The sequence below is a fragment of the Tiliqua scincoides genome, chromosome 2 (genome assembly GCF_035046505.1).
Source record: "Tiliqua scincoides isolate rTilSci1 chromosome 2, rTilSci1.hap2, whole genome shotgun sequence".
NCBI classification, from domain to species: Eukaryota; Metazoa; Chordata; class Lepidosauria; order Squamata; family Scincidae; genus Tiliqua; species Tiliqua scincoides.
The window spans coordinates 72054742-72071381 of record NC_089822.1 but is presented as its reverse complement, the minus strand read 5'-3'; positions in this window follow the sequence as shown (position 1 = coordinate 72071381).

Genomic DNA, 16640 nt, shown 5'->3' with positions numbered 1-16640 from the left:
CCCCCCCCCCCAAAAAAAAACAGCAAGAGCTGTGTTGGCACTGCTGTATCGCCACATGAGGAGTGAGTTAGGATTGGGTGAAAATCAGTGGTGTAGCTTAAGGAGTGGAGGGGGTAATTGCACTGGGCAACAAACTTTAGGGGGGCAATAAGTTGATACTAGTGGCCAAAGCTGTGAAAACCTTGACTTGAACAAATAATACCATCACATTACATACCATTGAAAAGGTAATTTAATGTGGAATGCAATGAAACAAACCACATTGGAATGTCTATATTCTATCAAAAGTTATGGCCAGTTATCCAGAACATGAAAAAATGCCTTATGGAACAAAAAGTGGATTTTCTTAACTCAAAACTGACCTATGAGACTGATTGTTCTGAGGTCCAATGAGATGTTTTTATGATACAGCACAGAACCAATAAGGTGTTAATGTGAGTCAGCTCTCATTTCTATGTATCATAATACAGTTACCCCTGCTAACTGGGTAAAGAGGCACTTTTTCAAGTGGTGCTTCTCTTATATTTAGCAGGGGGAGAACAACTATTTCTCTTTTTCCCAGCACAGTGTCTCTAACCAATAAGGGGCACACTTTTTATTTATTTACTTAATTACATTTGATTTTGATGTGGGAGGGCTACAAAATCTTCTTTGACTCCAGATAGCAGATAGATGCCTTACCTATGCCACTGACTGGGGGGAGGCAGCAGATCAAGTGAGCTGCTGGGAGGAGCAGGTGGGTTTCTCCCTGATTTTCACTGTTTTAAAAACCGCCTTGAATATGAATATGAACCGCCTATGTAAACCGCCTTGAATAAAGTCTTGAATAAAGACCAAGAAAGGCGGTATATAAATACCTGTTTATTATTATTTATTATTAAAAACCCGGGCGTGATGTCACTTGTGACATCACTTCCGGGGCATCATTTTGAGCTTGGCACTGGGCTACGTAATCATTAGCTATGCCACTGATGCAAATCATTAAAATATTACTGTGTAACTTCATGGAAAGATGAATCTTTTTAATCTGCTCTTGCCTTGCTTGCATTTCTGTTTTGATCAAGCCTTCTATACAGGAGGAGGTGACCACACCTCCTGTTGCATTTTAATAGGTATTTCTTTTGGGCTTCAGGAATGGAATTTCATGTATAAGAGCTGATGTAAATTCATTTATTGACATGTTTCTGCTTTTGTGCAAATCTATAACAGGAAAGGAAGAGGGCTTTGGAATAAAGCAAGTAGTTGTTAGGTTCTACATTTCTTGGCAGTGCTTTGTTCTTGTTTTCCATTTTTGCACAGTGTTTAGTACACTTGAAGTATTATATAAACGGATGATGATGATAAATTTTATGGCATTGTACCCTAAACATTGTACCTATGTACCAATGTGTTTGTGGCAAAAAATACTTCGATCAACGTTAATGTGAGTAAATAATCTCCTTCAATTGTTGTAATATGTATCACAATTATTAGCTATCCGTTTCCAATCTTTTTAGAAAAGGGGACAGCACTTGGCCAGTATCTGCTACTTTTTCCCATCATTTCCTTCAGCTATACTGTCTTCCTAGGTGCAACTGAGGACCACCAAATCATGATGGGATCCAGTGCCATTCAATATTCTTCATAAACCCTTGATAGCTGAGAATATCAGGGTCTATCATACAATGAAGAGTTTCAGACATCTCAGATGCACACAGATCCTTCCATTTTAATAGCTACAAAAGTTATAACTGCAATGTGAAAAAACTCAGTCCTAAGGACTAACTCTTGCACTGAGAGGAAAAGGTAGCTGCCTTCCTGATGCTGGGATAGGCTGGACTGTTGCCTGCCTTCCAATGCACATAGCAAAACCACAAGAATTTACCTGTATTTTCCAAAGAAAAATGTACCCTGGTGTTTACACAGGTGAGTTAATGGGGGGAAGGTTGAGAAGAATGTAGGCAGCTGTGCAAAAATAAGAGCTGTGAATTATGACAACAACCCTTCTTTCTGTACTGCGTTATTTAATATACAAGTCCTTAAAAATCTGGATACGGTGCTGGTGAAAGGTGAATAGCGTGCTAGGATGACAGGAGCAGAATTTGATGTTCTGCTCATGTGGACTGGATAGCTCATAGGCTGTGGCAATGGAAACCTCTCCACACCAGCTCCGTTCAGCAAACCACAGCACTGATCCAAAAGGGTCGCATGAAGGTCACAGTTAGTTGGCGTGACTTTCCATAGCCCATTAGCGCTCAGTCACTCAGGCCGTGATGTGTGAGGTGGCAGTTCTTTTAAGCCATACATTTTAGGAGAACGTTCAAATACTGTATAGATGTAGATCCAAAGTGCACACAGAAGTGCACTTCTACTTACCAAGGGGGGTTCCTTGGATTTCGGCCAACTACCCCTCCCGGCTGCAGCCCCCAGCATTACAACACTACGAAGCCAAATGATGCTGTCCTTAGTTTTTTGGATCCAAATCACCCTGGTGGTCTGATCAACAGGGAATGATCTAAAGCAGGGGTGTCAAGTATAAGGCCCATGTGCCAGATGCAGCCCTTGGAATCTCTTTATCCAGCCCCTGTGATAATTGGGCTCTCCCAGCACTGCCCTTTCAGCAGCACAGCATCTGCTGAGACTCTAGAAGGGAAAGACAGATGGTAAGACAGGAAACGTCTGTTCAGAAGACAAGGAACACTATGGGGTACTGGGCAGACCAAGAGGTGTGAGAGAGGGAGGTTCTGCTGGGGTGCTGGAAGAGCCCAAATATCACACGGACCACCCTTTCAGCATCTTCACTTCCGCAGAGGTATCTCTTTGCAGACCATCTATCAGCTGCTGTGCAGTGTCACTGCGGCAGAAGCAGTGCTGCTGAAAGGGTGGTCCGTGTGATAAGTGGGCTCTCCCAGTGTGATCATTGGCCTCTCCCATATCCTGAAAGTATATCAAGATTTGCACTTTTTTTTCCCCTCTTCTATCATTTGCAGCTGAGTTTCTATGTAAGAACAAAGTGCTTATTTCTGGCCATAATCTCTACTTAATGATATCACTCCACGTTTAATTACGTCACTTCCGACCCCCAGTAAGTGCTATGAATGCTGTTTGGCCCACTGTATGAAATGAGTTTGACACCCCTGGCCTAAAGAGGCAGGAGGTAGCAATCTTGCTGAATAAGGCAGGTCTGGAACCATTCATTGCCTGGGCTATCTAAGAATTGCATGTATGGCACCCAAGATAGAAGAAAGGTGAAGTACAGATGGAATAAATACAAGAAAAGGACAAATGGTCCAGTCCTGTGCTTGCAGAAAGTGGGTATACTGTGAGATCTGCCAGCATGCCACAAGGCCTATTATCATGACAATTGCTCCACTGGTCTACAGAGTGCTGACACTTGTGCAAAGGTCAGGAGGCCTCGCACCAACAGTAGCAAAGCACAGACTGGCAACCAGCATGGTTTAGCTGGCGGTTGATTGAGGCAGAGAGTGAGCTGAACATGGGTGGGGGGAGAGGCAGGGGGCAAATCTCCGCAGCAGTGGTGCACACTGAGATCACATCCCCCTTTCTCCAGCCCAGTACACCCCCTGAGATTCCTTGGATTTGCCTTGCCAGCTAAATACCGGCAAAGGTCCAAGGATACCCTGGCAGCCAAGCAGCCAAGGCAGCCAAGCAGCTTATGGGGCACCAAGGCAGCCAAGCAGCCAACCTTGGCACCAAGGCAGCCAAGCAGCTTATGGGGATGTAGGTTAAAAAAAGATTTTTACTTACCTCTCCCAGGCCATCTAGTTGCCTCTCCACCATAGCATGCAGTGCACACTCTGTGGGCACCAGTGCATCACTTGGGGGGGGGTGAGAATAGGTTTGGGCCACCCACATTGACATACATTGGCAAGTCTGTTATTACATTGGCCATCAACTTCCTCTAAACTGCTTTGTACCTACTTCAATATCTCACATGTGAACAGGTTTTTAGACAAACAATCATCTCCTACAGGAACACTTAGAAGGATGTAGCAGCAGCATAATGAAATTCCATTCTTTTTCTGCTCAAGATGTATGTACTGGATGAATAATAACAACATGCCCTTTTTTCTTTTTTGTCAACACCATATTTTTCTGTAATTCCTTAATATGTCTGTAAGGATTGTTGGCTACATCTGCATTTCAGATGATTATATTTAATTATAATCAGGTGTTTATAATTTCATTCCACTAGATTCCATTATTCACCCTATCTAGTGGCTGAATGCCATATAGCGACTATACCAATGCATTCTGGGGCAACAACGGTAGAGCAAGAAACCTGGAAGTGGGTCTTTAAAGCTATTTTTCCACTGATTTGGTATCCACTGATTTTTTTCTATCCACTGAGAGTTTTGGAACAGAACCCCCAATGGATAAGGAGGAACAACCTGCACATTTATTTATTTATTTATTTCCCACTTTTATATACCACCTTTCAAGGAGCTCCTCCAAGAAGCTCAGGGTGGGATACATGGTTGCACCCCTTCTTTTGTGCAACCTGTGAGGTAGGTGAGACTGAGACACAGTGATTGGCGCAAGGTCTCTCAAAATCTTCATAGCTGAATGGGAATGTGACTCTCTGAGCACAATCCTAACCAGGTCTACTCAGGCGTAAGTCCTATTTTGTTCAATGGGGCTTACTCTCAGGAAAGTGTGGTTAGAATTGTAGCCTCAATGTTCCAGGTCTAAGTCCAAATCCCAGACTACTACACCATCCTGGCTTTCATCATCATCATCAGATTTTCGCACAGTTAGGTATTTTGGCTGGTTTGTTTTATTCAGACATCGAGTCCTTCCCTGGGATGACTGGTTTTTATCCTAGAAATACCATCGCAAAATGTAAGGTGTTCCCAGTAACGTTGCTTTTTGCAGTTGATTGATGGAAATTTCTGTGGGCCCCGATGCTGTTCAGATGCTCTTCAAGGTGTTTTGGAATAGCACCGAGGGTGCCAATCACCACTGGGATCACTTTGGTCTTCTTCTGCCACAGCCTTTCAATTGCTATTTGTAAATCTTTGTATTTTGTTATTTTTCCCAGTTCTTTGTCTTCCATTCTGCTATCCCCTGGTACTGCTGTATCAATGATTTTAACTTGTTTTTCTTTCTTCTCGACTACTCTTATGTCTCGTGTATTGTGCAATAGGTTTTTGCCTGTAGTCAGGAATCCCATAATATTTTGGCATCTTCATTTTCAACTACTTTTTCAATTTTGTGTTCCCACCAGTGTCTGACTGCAGGTAGCTTGTTATTTTTTTTTTTCAGATGTTCCAGTGTATCATTGTTGCTACCTTATCATGCCTTTATTTGTAGTCTGTTTGTGTGATCTTTTTACAGCAGCTGATTAGGTGGTCCACTGTTTCATCTTTTTCTTTACAGAGATGGCACTTGCTGGGTGTTGTTTTTTTTTTCTACTTTTGCTTTTATTGCATTTGTTCTTAATGCCTGTTCTTGTGCAGCCACTATTAGACCCTCTGTTTCTTTCTTCAGGTTGCCTTTTTGGAGCCACTGCCAGGTCTTCATGATGTCTGTTTTTCCAGTAATGACTCGCAAATATTGTCCATGCAGTGGTTTATTTTCACACTTTTCCACTCAGTTCTTTATTTGTTCTTTTTCATAAGCCTTCTTTGTTTCATTGGTATTTAATAATTTCCCATTGTTAACCATTTTAAGTGCATCTTGTTGACCATTCTTTATATATTCTTCAAGGCTTTTTCTTCTTCTTCTACCGTTTTATGGACTTGCAGCATTCGTCTTCCACCTGAACTGCGAGGGAGATACAGTCTGTCCGCATCACTGCAAGAGTGCAGAGCATGCTTGATAGTCATTATTTTCCTGGTCTTGTGGTCTAATGTCTCTAGCTATTATTATTATTATTCATTTCACTGAGGCTGTGCAAAATGAATCTTGGGAGGGATGTCCTCTGCTTTTCTGTGCATGCTTGCTAGACCTATGATGAAGCCAGCTTCAGTCATGAACTTCACGAGCTGCCAAAGCCTAATACCTTTAGGGGTCTAACCACTTAACTGACAAAACATTTGTGAAGGAATAGGTATGAAACACATGAGTAAAAGTATCAAATATCCCTAAAACATATGTGGATTAAGCTGGTGAAAAGGTGAAATTTCTCTTCCTACTGAGTGAATGTCATATTTTTCTTGGAAGTTGTACAGCAGGCTTCTTTGCATTTTACACAGGTTGACAAAAGACAAGTTGATTTAGTCGAATGCATTGACATCTTAAAAGCCTCCCTTTGTTGTATCTCAACTCACACATCAACAATTAGGTTGTTTATATGGGTGCGCTCTCTCTCGCTCTCTCTCTCTCTCTCTGCTTTGTGGCATGGTGTGTTGATATGAAATTAGACAGCACACTTTTGCTTCTGAATGCTTTCCTTGGATGAGAATCTTTACAATGCTGAGCTAATCTTTCTTGACTGATGGTTTATTAGCACGGATGACAATTCAAATCTTTCTTGGCCAAAGTTAATCCATCAGCTGGTTTTATGATACATATTTTACATTTGGGCTCATTTGAGACTCTCTTTCAAAATGCTTGTCAAAGGTGGATGTTGGAGCTTGTCACCAGGCTTCATAAGTGTGTGCAGAGACACTTAGCTGTTGTACATCAGACAGTACAACAACCAAACACTGTGGTCCTCATTCTGCTATACTTTCCCTGATGAGTAAGGTTCTTTGAAATAAGATGAGCTTACTAAAGCTGCCTTCTGATATTATTTTGGCAATATTTCCAGGAAGGGCCAAGCTAGTGTGGGAAGGAGCCACAATGTAGCCTCACACACACAGAAAGAGAGAGAGAGACCAGGGCTTCTCATGTGACCCAAATGGCATGGAAAGGAGCAGTGGTGTGATGTCTCCCATTACACCAACATTACATGAGAATTGGGCCAAAGAATGGCTCTAGATACTACAGCAAGAGGCTGCATGACTTGTTACCTTACCGTACCATGAGGTGCGAAAAATAACTCTTTCCACACATACACACATGCCCTCAGAACAATTCCCATTTTATATATAATGGCAGGAGTCTAGTCAAAGGGTTTGTGCAGCCTTTCCCACCTCTTGCACAGCCTCTTGTCAGAAGGTATGTAAAAATTGTACCTTTCAGATGACAGCCACCAAGCATCACAGCTAGACACTCTGGTCCTGCCGCCACTCCTTGGGTCAATTTAGAGTTAAATTAACTGGTGTTTTCTGGGTCTCTATATAAAGGCTTCTCTGCTTCTGGGTGCTAGTCAAAGTCCAAGCCTATATATACTAAAAACCCTAACTTCCAAAGGGAAAATGGCAATATTTTCTTTTTCAGAATATGTTTAAGGTTCAGTTTTAAATAATATTGGTACTGCCAGTTATTCTGCAGCAGAACCCCTGTTGCCACACCATTTCACCTCCTCTCCTTCCAGGCCAATGGGAGGAGGGAAATGGCAGTCCAGCAGTGCACACTAAATTTTGTATAGAAGGGAAGGAAAAACTGTGAGGTGGCCCTCCAAAGCCTGAGTCTTGGACTAAAAACTTGAGATATGGGTGCCTAGGTGGACAGCCTGAGCTAGCCCTCAAAAACCTCTCTCCAGTCAAAACCCTAAGACTGGCAGCCTTGCCTGGAAGCTCCCTGAAAGAGTGGCTCCACCACCATGACATGAACACTGTAGGTCTCAGGGATCCGCAGTGGGCCCTTCCAAGGATCCTGGATCCTCACCAGCTACCCAACAATGCCGAACTCTGATCCTAGCCCTACACCTGATTGTGACTCCATCCATTTACCATAATGGAACAATTTAAATTTTTAAAAAATGGGTTGTACTTCCTGTTCAGCAGTAAGCATGTAACACTGGGGATTATTAAGCACGTTTATTCAAGCAAATATTTCTACTGAGCCAGTAAAAATTCATCTGTACAATCACAATATGTTGCCGGCATGAGGAACGCTCAACAACAAATGCAAGAAGCTGACAGCTTGCTTGTGTCCATCTACTATCTGAGCGTAGTGAGAGTGGTGATTCTAATAGCCTTTCTAGGCTTTGGTGGCCTTCCACTCCTTCCTCTTGTTCATCTGCAGACTGTGACTTTCATATCAGTAACATTCCCAGTAACAATGCAGCTAAAATCCAACTGCAACCAGAAATCTGAATACTGACCAACCAAGAGCATGACTGATTTTGGGAGCTGTAGAGCAATGTTCTCCTACTTCTTTTTACTGCAGAACTGGAAAGAATGTTTTGAATTTTGGAGAAAATGTGACTGCACTGGGTGCAGAAGGAAAGCATGCCACACCCTACATTTTATTGCCCAATTGTAAATGTAGATCTCAGGTGTGTGGCCTGAGATTCAAACTTTGGAGGGCTATCTCAGGTTGTCCAGCTAGACTCCCAAATCGTGGGTTCTGGAGGGCCTGAGATTTCCATTTGGGGGAAGGGGCACTTCACTGTTTTCCCCATGGTTTCCATTCAAAATGCAGTGTGTGTTACTGGCAAGTTGCCTCACCTTCCCCCAACTGGCATGCAAGGTGGTGGTGGGGGTGGTAATAGTAGCAGCTTAGGGATTACCATTACAGTGCAATTAACTATAACAATATTCTTTTAAAACACTGCTTTAAAACATACTGTATTTCACTTGCAAGTTTGAAAATGAAAACATTCCAAGTTTCCATTGGAAAAACCAAGAAAAATTCCTCTCAAATAAATGGGCAGGAGGTCTGGCTCAGTTGGTAGAGCTGCGCCTTGTATGCCTGAAGATCTGAGGCTGCCAGTTCGAAACAACCGGAAGTACCCGAGAACTGAGGACACGCTGATATACTGATGAGCTGACCCTCGGTGGCAGAGAGGAGTTGCCGTCAAGTGGAGCGTGGGAGGCAAAGGGCCAGAGAGAAGGCCAGACCGGGAAGGAATCCAGCTGGAACTGGGAGTTCTATGAAAGACTAGAACTATTCAATTGTAAAAATCCCTACGGGGTTTAGAACAGCCTGCCTATGTAAACCGCCTTGGATTAAAGTCTGAGGAGAAATCTGACGACCAAAGAAAGGTGGTATATAAATACCTGTATAAATAAAAAATAAATATAAATAAATTAGAGACTTTACCACAAATTCTGCTTCCTTTTTCCCATCCTTTTGCTGCAGGGTTCCAACCTGGCCCTGGATTTATTTTTTTAATAGTTTAATATGTGGCATCACCAGACCCCATCTTCTGAAACTCAGGTTTGGAGTCTGTCACCTCTGACCTGGCAACCCTAGCAATAAATCCAGTGTGGGCTTGTGCACAGAGCCAATTCCCTGAGGGCCAAATCCTATCCAACTTCCCAGCACCAATGCAGCCGTGCCAATGGGATGTGTGTGCTACATACTGCAGTGCGGGGAGCAGTTACAGAGGCCTCCTCAAAGTAAGGGAACATTTGTTTCCCTACTGCGGGGCTCATTGCAGCTGCATCTGTGCTAGAAAGTTTGGTGGCAATGGGCCCTAAACCTATTTACGGTACCTTACCTCAGTTCTGGAACATTTGAAATATTCCCGAAGAGAAGGCGTCTGAGGGTGTATGAGCTGACTTTTCTTCACTATTGAGAGCCCACAGTCAAACACCAACACTTCTGATAGAAGAATGCAGGACTCTGAGGTGAGATAGCACAGTTTCTAGTCGGGTCTGAGGACTGGCATCTTTCCAAAATCTGGGATTCCTTTGAGTGTCACAAAGAAACAATTGTCAGGTCTGGAACATTTGTGTTGCCCAAATGTGGCACAAAATGGAAAATGCACTGAATGCAGCTCACTGTGCACTCAGTAAGCCCACAGACTGAGTAGGTATTGGCCAGGATGTTTTCACTAAAGAAGCCCTAGTGGAAGAATGATTGCAACCCTTGATGAGATGTAGGGATGTGGGCACCCTGGTGTAGCAAAATAAATAAGAACATTCTGTTAAAGGGTAATTAGAGAATGAGATTTAAAACAAAACAAACACATTAAGGGAATGGCTGGTTTTGTTTGAGTGTTTCCAACACACTCACACCCATTTCTTATAAGAAGCAATAAAAATCATAGTCAAAACTTTTTAAGATGTGTCATGTTGTGACAATAAAGTGGTCAGACCATGTGCAGCAACATTTCCCAGCTTGTTTCAAGTCCAAAGCAACATTTGTTCTCAGGCACTCCATAGAGTGCATCCCTGGAGTGGCAGGTGTAGAAACTCAGCCTCTATGAACTGATGGGGGGGGGGGGAGAGAACCACTACCACCAGAGGTGGTAAAAAACAAGATTTCACAGTTCTTTTCAGCTTTAATTGGTTAGAGGGAAGTCACTACTCTGCCACATTACAAGATAAGTCTCTCCATTCTGAAAACAAATGGAGGTCCCAAATAGAATGAATGACCATATATACCATTCATTCCATTTGGAAATCTCTCTACAGTAAATTCATACTGAAATGGGTCTGAATGAGATCAATTTTTCATTTGTTCTGAAATTAATGCATCTCCCTAACAACCTTATCCTCTCATCCTGTTGGCCTTGTCACTCTAGTATTCAAGAGTGGTCCAACCACATTCTATTCATTAAACACAACAACTTGACAGCAATTGTGACCCCAGCTGAGATGGAAAACAGTGTCATTTTCTTGTGCTTATGGATTATGAGCCATTCTATCCAAGCAGAGAAATGGACTTCTGTAGGGAAGCTGAACAATCAAAATCAAGGGAAGGCTATGTGGACAACTTGCAGGTGCTGAGTGATATGACAGAATGACATCCATTGTGCATAATTGCAGGCTGTCATCCCAAACACTTCCATCATAAAAGATAATGCATCATAACTGGCCCCGAATTTGATCTCCGCCCTACAGCTGGGCCTCTTGTTTGCCTCAGGAGACTTGGAGAACAATTGTCCCATTTGTCCAGTGGCAGAGCTTGTAATGCGCATCAAACCAGCCCATTCTTTTAAGGAAAACAAATTTTCCTAAAGTATAAATGATATTTTTGTTTCACACGTCTTGAAACAGAATTGTTTTCATATTATTCATAATGCTGAAAAATGTGTGCGGGTTTTCGTAAATTTTACTGACTGGCCTATAGTTCAAGATTTCACGGTACATTTCAACTGATGAAAACTGGAAAGAAAACAGGAAATACCTTTTAAACAACTTTTTCCAAACCTAGGCTTTTTCCCCCACTGAAGCAGACACAACTGAAGTATACAAAGCCTCTTATTGGCATCCATAGCTAACTTTTGAAAACTTTTAAGCTACGCTAATTCTTATTACATTAGACTCTTGCTGCTTGCAAATTGCTCTGTCTTCCCTTGAGGGCCTTTTCAGAAAGTAGCTTGACTACCTTCACATGCAATGTGCGCATATTCACCCTGATTCAGACATGCAGGAACATAAGTACTTGCAGGGCCCTCTCCAACACACATGCACACTATCCCCACTTGGGAATGGGGGATACTTGAGAGCAACATACTTGGGAGCTAGAAAGGGATATATGTGCACAAAAAGCCAGATCTCACCAATTATAATCACTTCTGCTCACACTCATTCCCTGGTGGCCCTGCCTCTCCTTTTCTTCCCTTTGCTCAGTTCTCTGCCTCATTGTCTGAACCTGACTTGCCAACTCTTGGGGGTAGAGACATGTCTTTCTAGGGCTGGCAGGAGACCTCCTGACTCCTGAGGCAGTGTAGCAAATGATCCCTCTGCCCTTATCAGCTGAATCACCAGCCTCTGCTCCTCCCAGTGTTGGCAAGTGGAGGGGACAGAGAAGGGTTCCCCTGCCAATCTGTTGAAGGAGTGAAAAGGTTTGAAAAGAGCGGATATGATCCTAGCACACTGCTAGGATCACCACTTCGACTGCACCACCACCGACTGCAATCTTACCTGGAAGCAAGTCACATTGAACTCAATGGAGTTTACTTCTGAGTAAACATACATAGGATTGTGCAGTCAGTATTTCAGTAGTAGCTCTCCACCCACCCATATGTCGAGAGTTAGCAGTCTTGTGTCACATCACCTGGCCATATGGTTAAAAACTCAGTTTGGGGATGCAACTAACCTTTGATGTCCCATAACCTCAACCTCTGCTCCATTTTTTCCCCCTCATACAGTATTGTTTGTTATTGCTCCAAACTTGTTCACTTGTAATACTATTTACCAAGCAAGGCTTTATTATCTTTTAGGATTCATTTTTGAAATTCTATGTTTTTCTCAATTTAGCATACTTCCTAAATAAATATTTTGATTTTTTTTAATGTAGTTAAATAATAGTAGGACCTACATTTCAATTTTTGAAGTTCATTTTATAACCTGAAAGTTTGCTGAACTGACACCATGCAGCAAAAAAAACAAAAAAACAAAAAAAAACACTTCATTTTTCCACATCACTAATGTGATTACTGCAGATTTCAGGTATAACTTTTAACCAGAGCTGGCTCCTTGAGAATAGGTTTCAGTGATAAATGTGTATTCCCTTCCTTTTCTCCAGGTAGCTCAAGTACATGTCTCCCCCACTTCATTTTAGCCTCACCACAACCCTGCAAGGTAGATTGGGCTAAGCTTCATAGCAAAACAGAAATTTGAAACAAACTTAAACCAATAGTTAGAGGTGTGTGTTAGTCGCATCTTAGTCGCAAAAGAGAGCGACTAAGATGATTACGGGGCTGGGGCACCTTCCTTATGAGGAAAGGCTATGGCGTTTGGGCCTCTTCAGCCTAGAAAAGAGACGCTTGAGGGGGGACATGATTGAGACATACAAAATTATGCAGGGGATGGACAGAGTGGATAGGGAGATGCTCTTTACACTCTCACATAATACCAGAACCAGGGGACATCCACTAAAATTGAGTGTTGGGCGGGTTAGGACAGACAAAAGAAAATATTTCTTTACTCAGCGCATGGTCTGTGGAACTCCTTGCCACAGGATGTGGTGCTGGCGTCTAGCCTAGACGCCTTTAAAAGGGGATTGGACAAGTTTCTGGAGGAAAAATCCATTATGGGGTACAAGCCATGATGTGTATGCGCAACCTCCTGATTTTAGAAATGGGTTATGTCAGAATGCCAGATGCAAGGGAGGGCACCAGGATGAGGTCTCTTGTTATCTGGTGTGCTCCCTGGGGCATTTGGTGGGCCGCTGTGAGATACAGGAAGCTGGACTAGATGGGCCTATGGCCTGATCCAGTGGGGCTGTTCTTATGTTCTTATGTGTTTTTTTGTTAAAAACACATAAAATAGAAAACACTGCATTTTGTGTTTAAAACAACAGAATAAAAACACAAATCACAAAACTGCATTTTGGTGTTTAAGATATTTTCCTGAAATTAAAATAGAATGCTTTTCCAGTTAGAAATACAGTGGCTTCATTTGTTGACACTATATCACCCATATCACCCCTCCTTAGTACACTTTTAAAATGCTTAAAATTAACAGCAGTGAGAATTTGGTATTAAAAAACACATATCAAATCAAATCACAAAATCTGAAAAAGAATCATTATCAAATACCCCTACCAATAGCCCATGCACTACATCATTCTAACACTACAAATAACATGTTGAAATTATCTGTGAGAAGACACAGCCATGTAAAAATAATGTAATTTTCCAAATAATAAAGTTGTATGTGTGATGTACCCAATTTTGTGTGTATTTGTGTGCTAACTTAGATTGGAAGGAAGTTCTGTTAGCAGACATCCTGATAATTGTGTTACAATTACAGGTGCAGTATGTAACTATGATGTGCTATGATGTAATTAATTGGTTAAAGGCAAGATACTGTATTTACTGATTGGCATCACAAGCTTGAATGCTGTGTTCATAGGGGCTTACTTCCAGGTAAATATTCAGAAGACTGCAGCCATAGTTTCTAAAACAGGGGTGCTCAATAGGTGGATCACGATCTACCGGTAGATCGCGAGGCAAAATGAGTAGATCGCAGAGTGCCGACCCCCCCCTTCAGGTGCCTCTGGGAGGAAACGCCGGGAGTAAGGCCCATTGTACTCAATGGGGCTTACTCCCAGGTAAGTGTGGCTAGGATTGCAGCCTCACAGCCTAATCCTAGGCATGTCTAGACAGGAGTAAGTCCTGTTATACTCAGTGGGGCTCAAGGTACACCAACATACATTGTACACATAAATGTTATATGTTATGATGGTGTGAACATTGTAAAAAAAACTCTGGTAGATCTCCGGGCCTTGCTGAGTTTCAAAGTAGCTCTCGAGCCAAAAAAGTGTGAGCACCCCTGTTCTAAAAGGTACCATAGCAGCTTGTTGACATCTATGCAATGTTTATATTAACACTGCATTAGGCTAGTTTATGCCATTTCAGCTAAGGAGGACAAACCAGGATAGGGGATCTGATTGTCTTCACAAATTAATGTATAATTTACTTGGTCAGATGTAATTTTGATCATCCTAAGTTCTGGTTATGTTCTTTCTATCATATCATCCTGATTTTCAGCTACAATATAATCATATATTTGTATTTATTGTTTCTACTGTATGATTAAAACCAAGGTATTCTGCTATTTGTGAAAAAGAAGGAAACTTATACTGAAATATAAACCTGAGAAATGAATATACAGAATCTTTACTATTTAGAACTAAAAGATACTGCTAAAATCACAGGCACCCCCTAGTGGGCACTGTGTGCAACTCAGACCAGTATGCAGACTGGTGAACTTGACCATTGAGAGCTGTACACAGATGCAAATAATTACCCTTTGCAAGGAACTAAAGAGGGCAGAACTATACAGGCCAGCTTCACAGCTGTATGGCAGTTCAGTCATATTCCACAGAGATCAGCTGAAAACTTCAGCCAACCTTTGCTATATTTTCACATTATAAACTGGGTTGAACAGAATAGTTTCATGTAATTCTTTGACAAAATGCAGAGATTAAAAAGGGAAAGGAGATGTCTTTGACTGGACAAGCCAACATCTGTATGCACATTTCTCATTAAGCAGCTTTGCTTTCATGAGCTATAGCTAATTTTTCATTCATCCTGATGTGGAATCTTGTGTAAACTCAAAAGCAATAGAAGTAAACAAGCCAAGTAAACAAGCAATAGAATCTTGTGTAAACTCATGGATAGCAATAGAAGTGCTGCCTGAATAAATATGTACAAAATGGATTTTAAAAAATGTCTCATTTTGGTTATTTTCCATTGGCTTATTTTTCATAATGCTACACATGGAGAATTAGTGGGTTTCATATGTTTCATTGAAGACAGTAGCAGCTTTTTCTTAAAGTTATTTGGAATGACTTCAGTAGCTGAATCAATTGTAACTATTTTGTAAAATTTATTATTATTTTTACTGCGGCTTTTTCGCAGGAGTAGTTCACAAAGCAGTTTACACAACTCAATCAATGGTTCCCTGTTCCCAAAGGGCTCACAATCTAAAAAAAAATACAGAAGAGACACCGGCAACAACCACTGGAAAAGATGGCATGCTGGGGTGATGAGGGACATTTGCTCTTTCCCTGCTAAACATAAGAGGACACCACTTTGAAAGGTGCCTCTTTGCCCAGTTAGCAAGAGTTGATTATTGATTTAAGATTGAAAATGTCAGTACTCCTCAATAACTTAAAATATATTTTTATATTTATCAGGCTCAGTGCTGCTGGGTTGATGGAGGAAAAGCAAGAACATACACACATATACAAAGAGGCCTAAATTAATACTCACACATTCTGACTATTAAAATGCTTTTCTACAAAGAGTCACTTTGGGGATAAAGAGCTGCTGCAGAAGATATTTTTCACTAGAAGAAAGAGGGAAAGATGAATCTTCCTCCTCCCAGCATGCTGCAGTCCCAGTCAGGACTGGACATCCCACAACTGTTTCTGATGAAAGGAAAGCACTTCCAGTCCAAAGCTAACCTCTAAAGCCCACAACTGAGTGAACATCTAACTTGACCCTTGGATCCCTACAAATGGCAGCTGATTATAATGACCGCTTGAAAGACTGCTTAACTGGGGGTAGTTCTATTGGCAAATAATTATAACATACTTTATTCTGCAGGTGCAGCAGTTATAACAACATTTCCTTATCACATTTCTTCACAACACCCTTGCACTGCTGGTGCTATCTCCTTTTACTCCTTTGTTATATGGGGAGGAGACAGGTGCAGTGACTTGGACAAAATCACCCAGTAACGAAATTCACGTTTATATGTACATCATTTGTTCTCTCTTCAATTGTCTTCCATCAGTGATTTCTACACTGTACATACATTTCATGACTGGCACACAATGTGTGAATTTTTGCCATTGTCTAAGGTGACATGGGGCAATAGGAACATTTGCTTTGTGATGGGAGAGCTCTCATGGCCCATTCATACATGCAAATATTACTTAGGTAAAATGTATGTGTGAACCCAGGACTGATAGGCCAAGCCTATGCACATCTATTCAGAAGTAAGTCCCATTAGAGTCAATGGGGCTTACTCCCAGGAAAATGTGGATAGGATTGGGCTGTCAGGCTGCAATCCTATCCACACTTTCCTGAAAGTAAGCCCCATTGAACAAAATAGGACTTAGTTCTGAGTAGACAGCCATAGGATTGTGCCCTGAGTCTGTAAACCCTGACTCAAGTATAATAACCATCCTTCTGGACAAAAATGAACTCTGAATGTTCAGTTTTATTCCAAAAATAG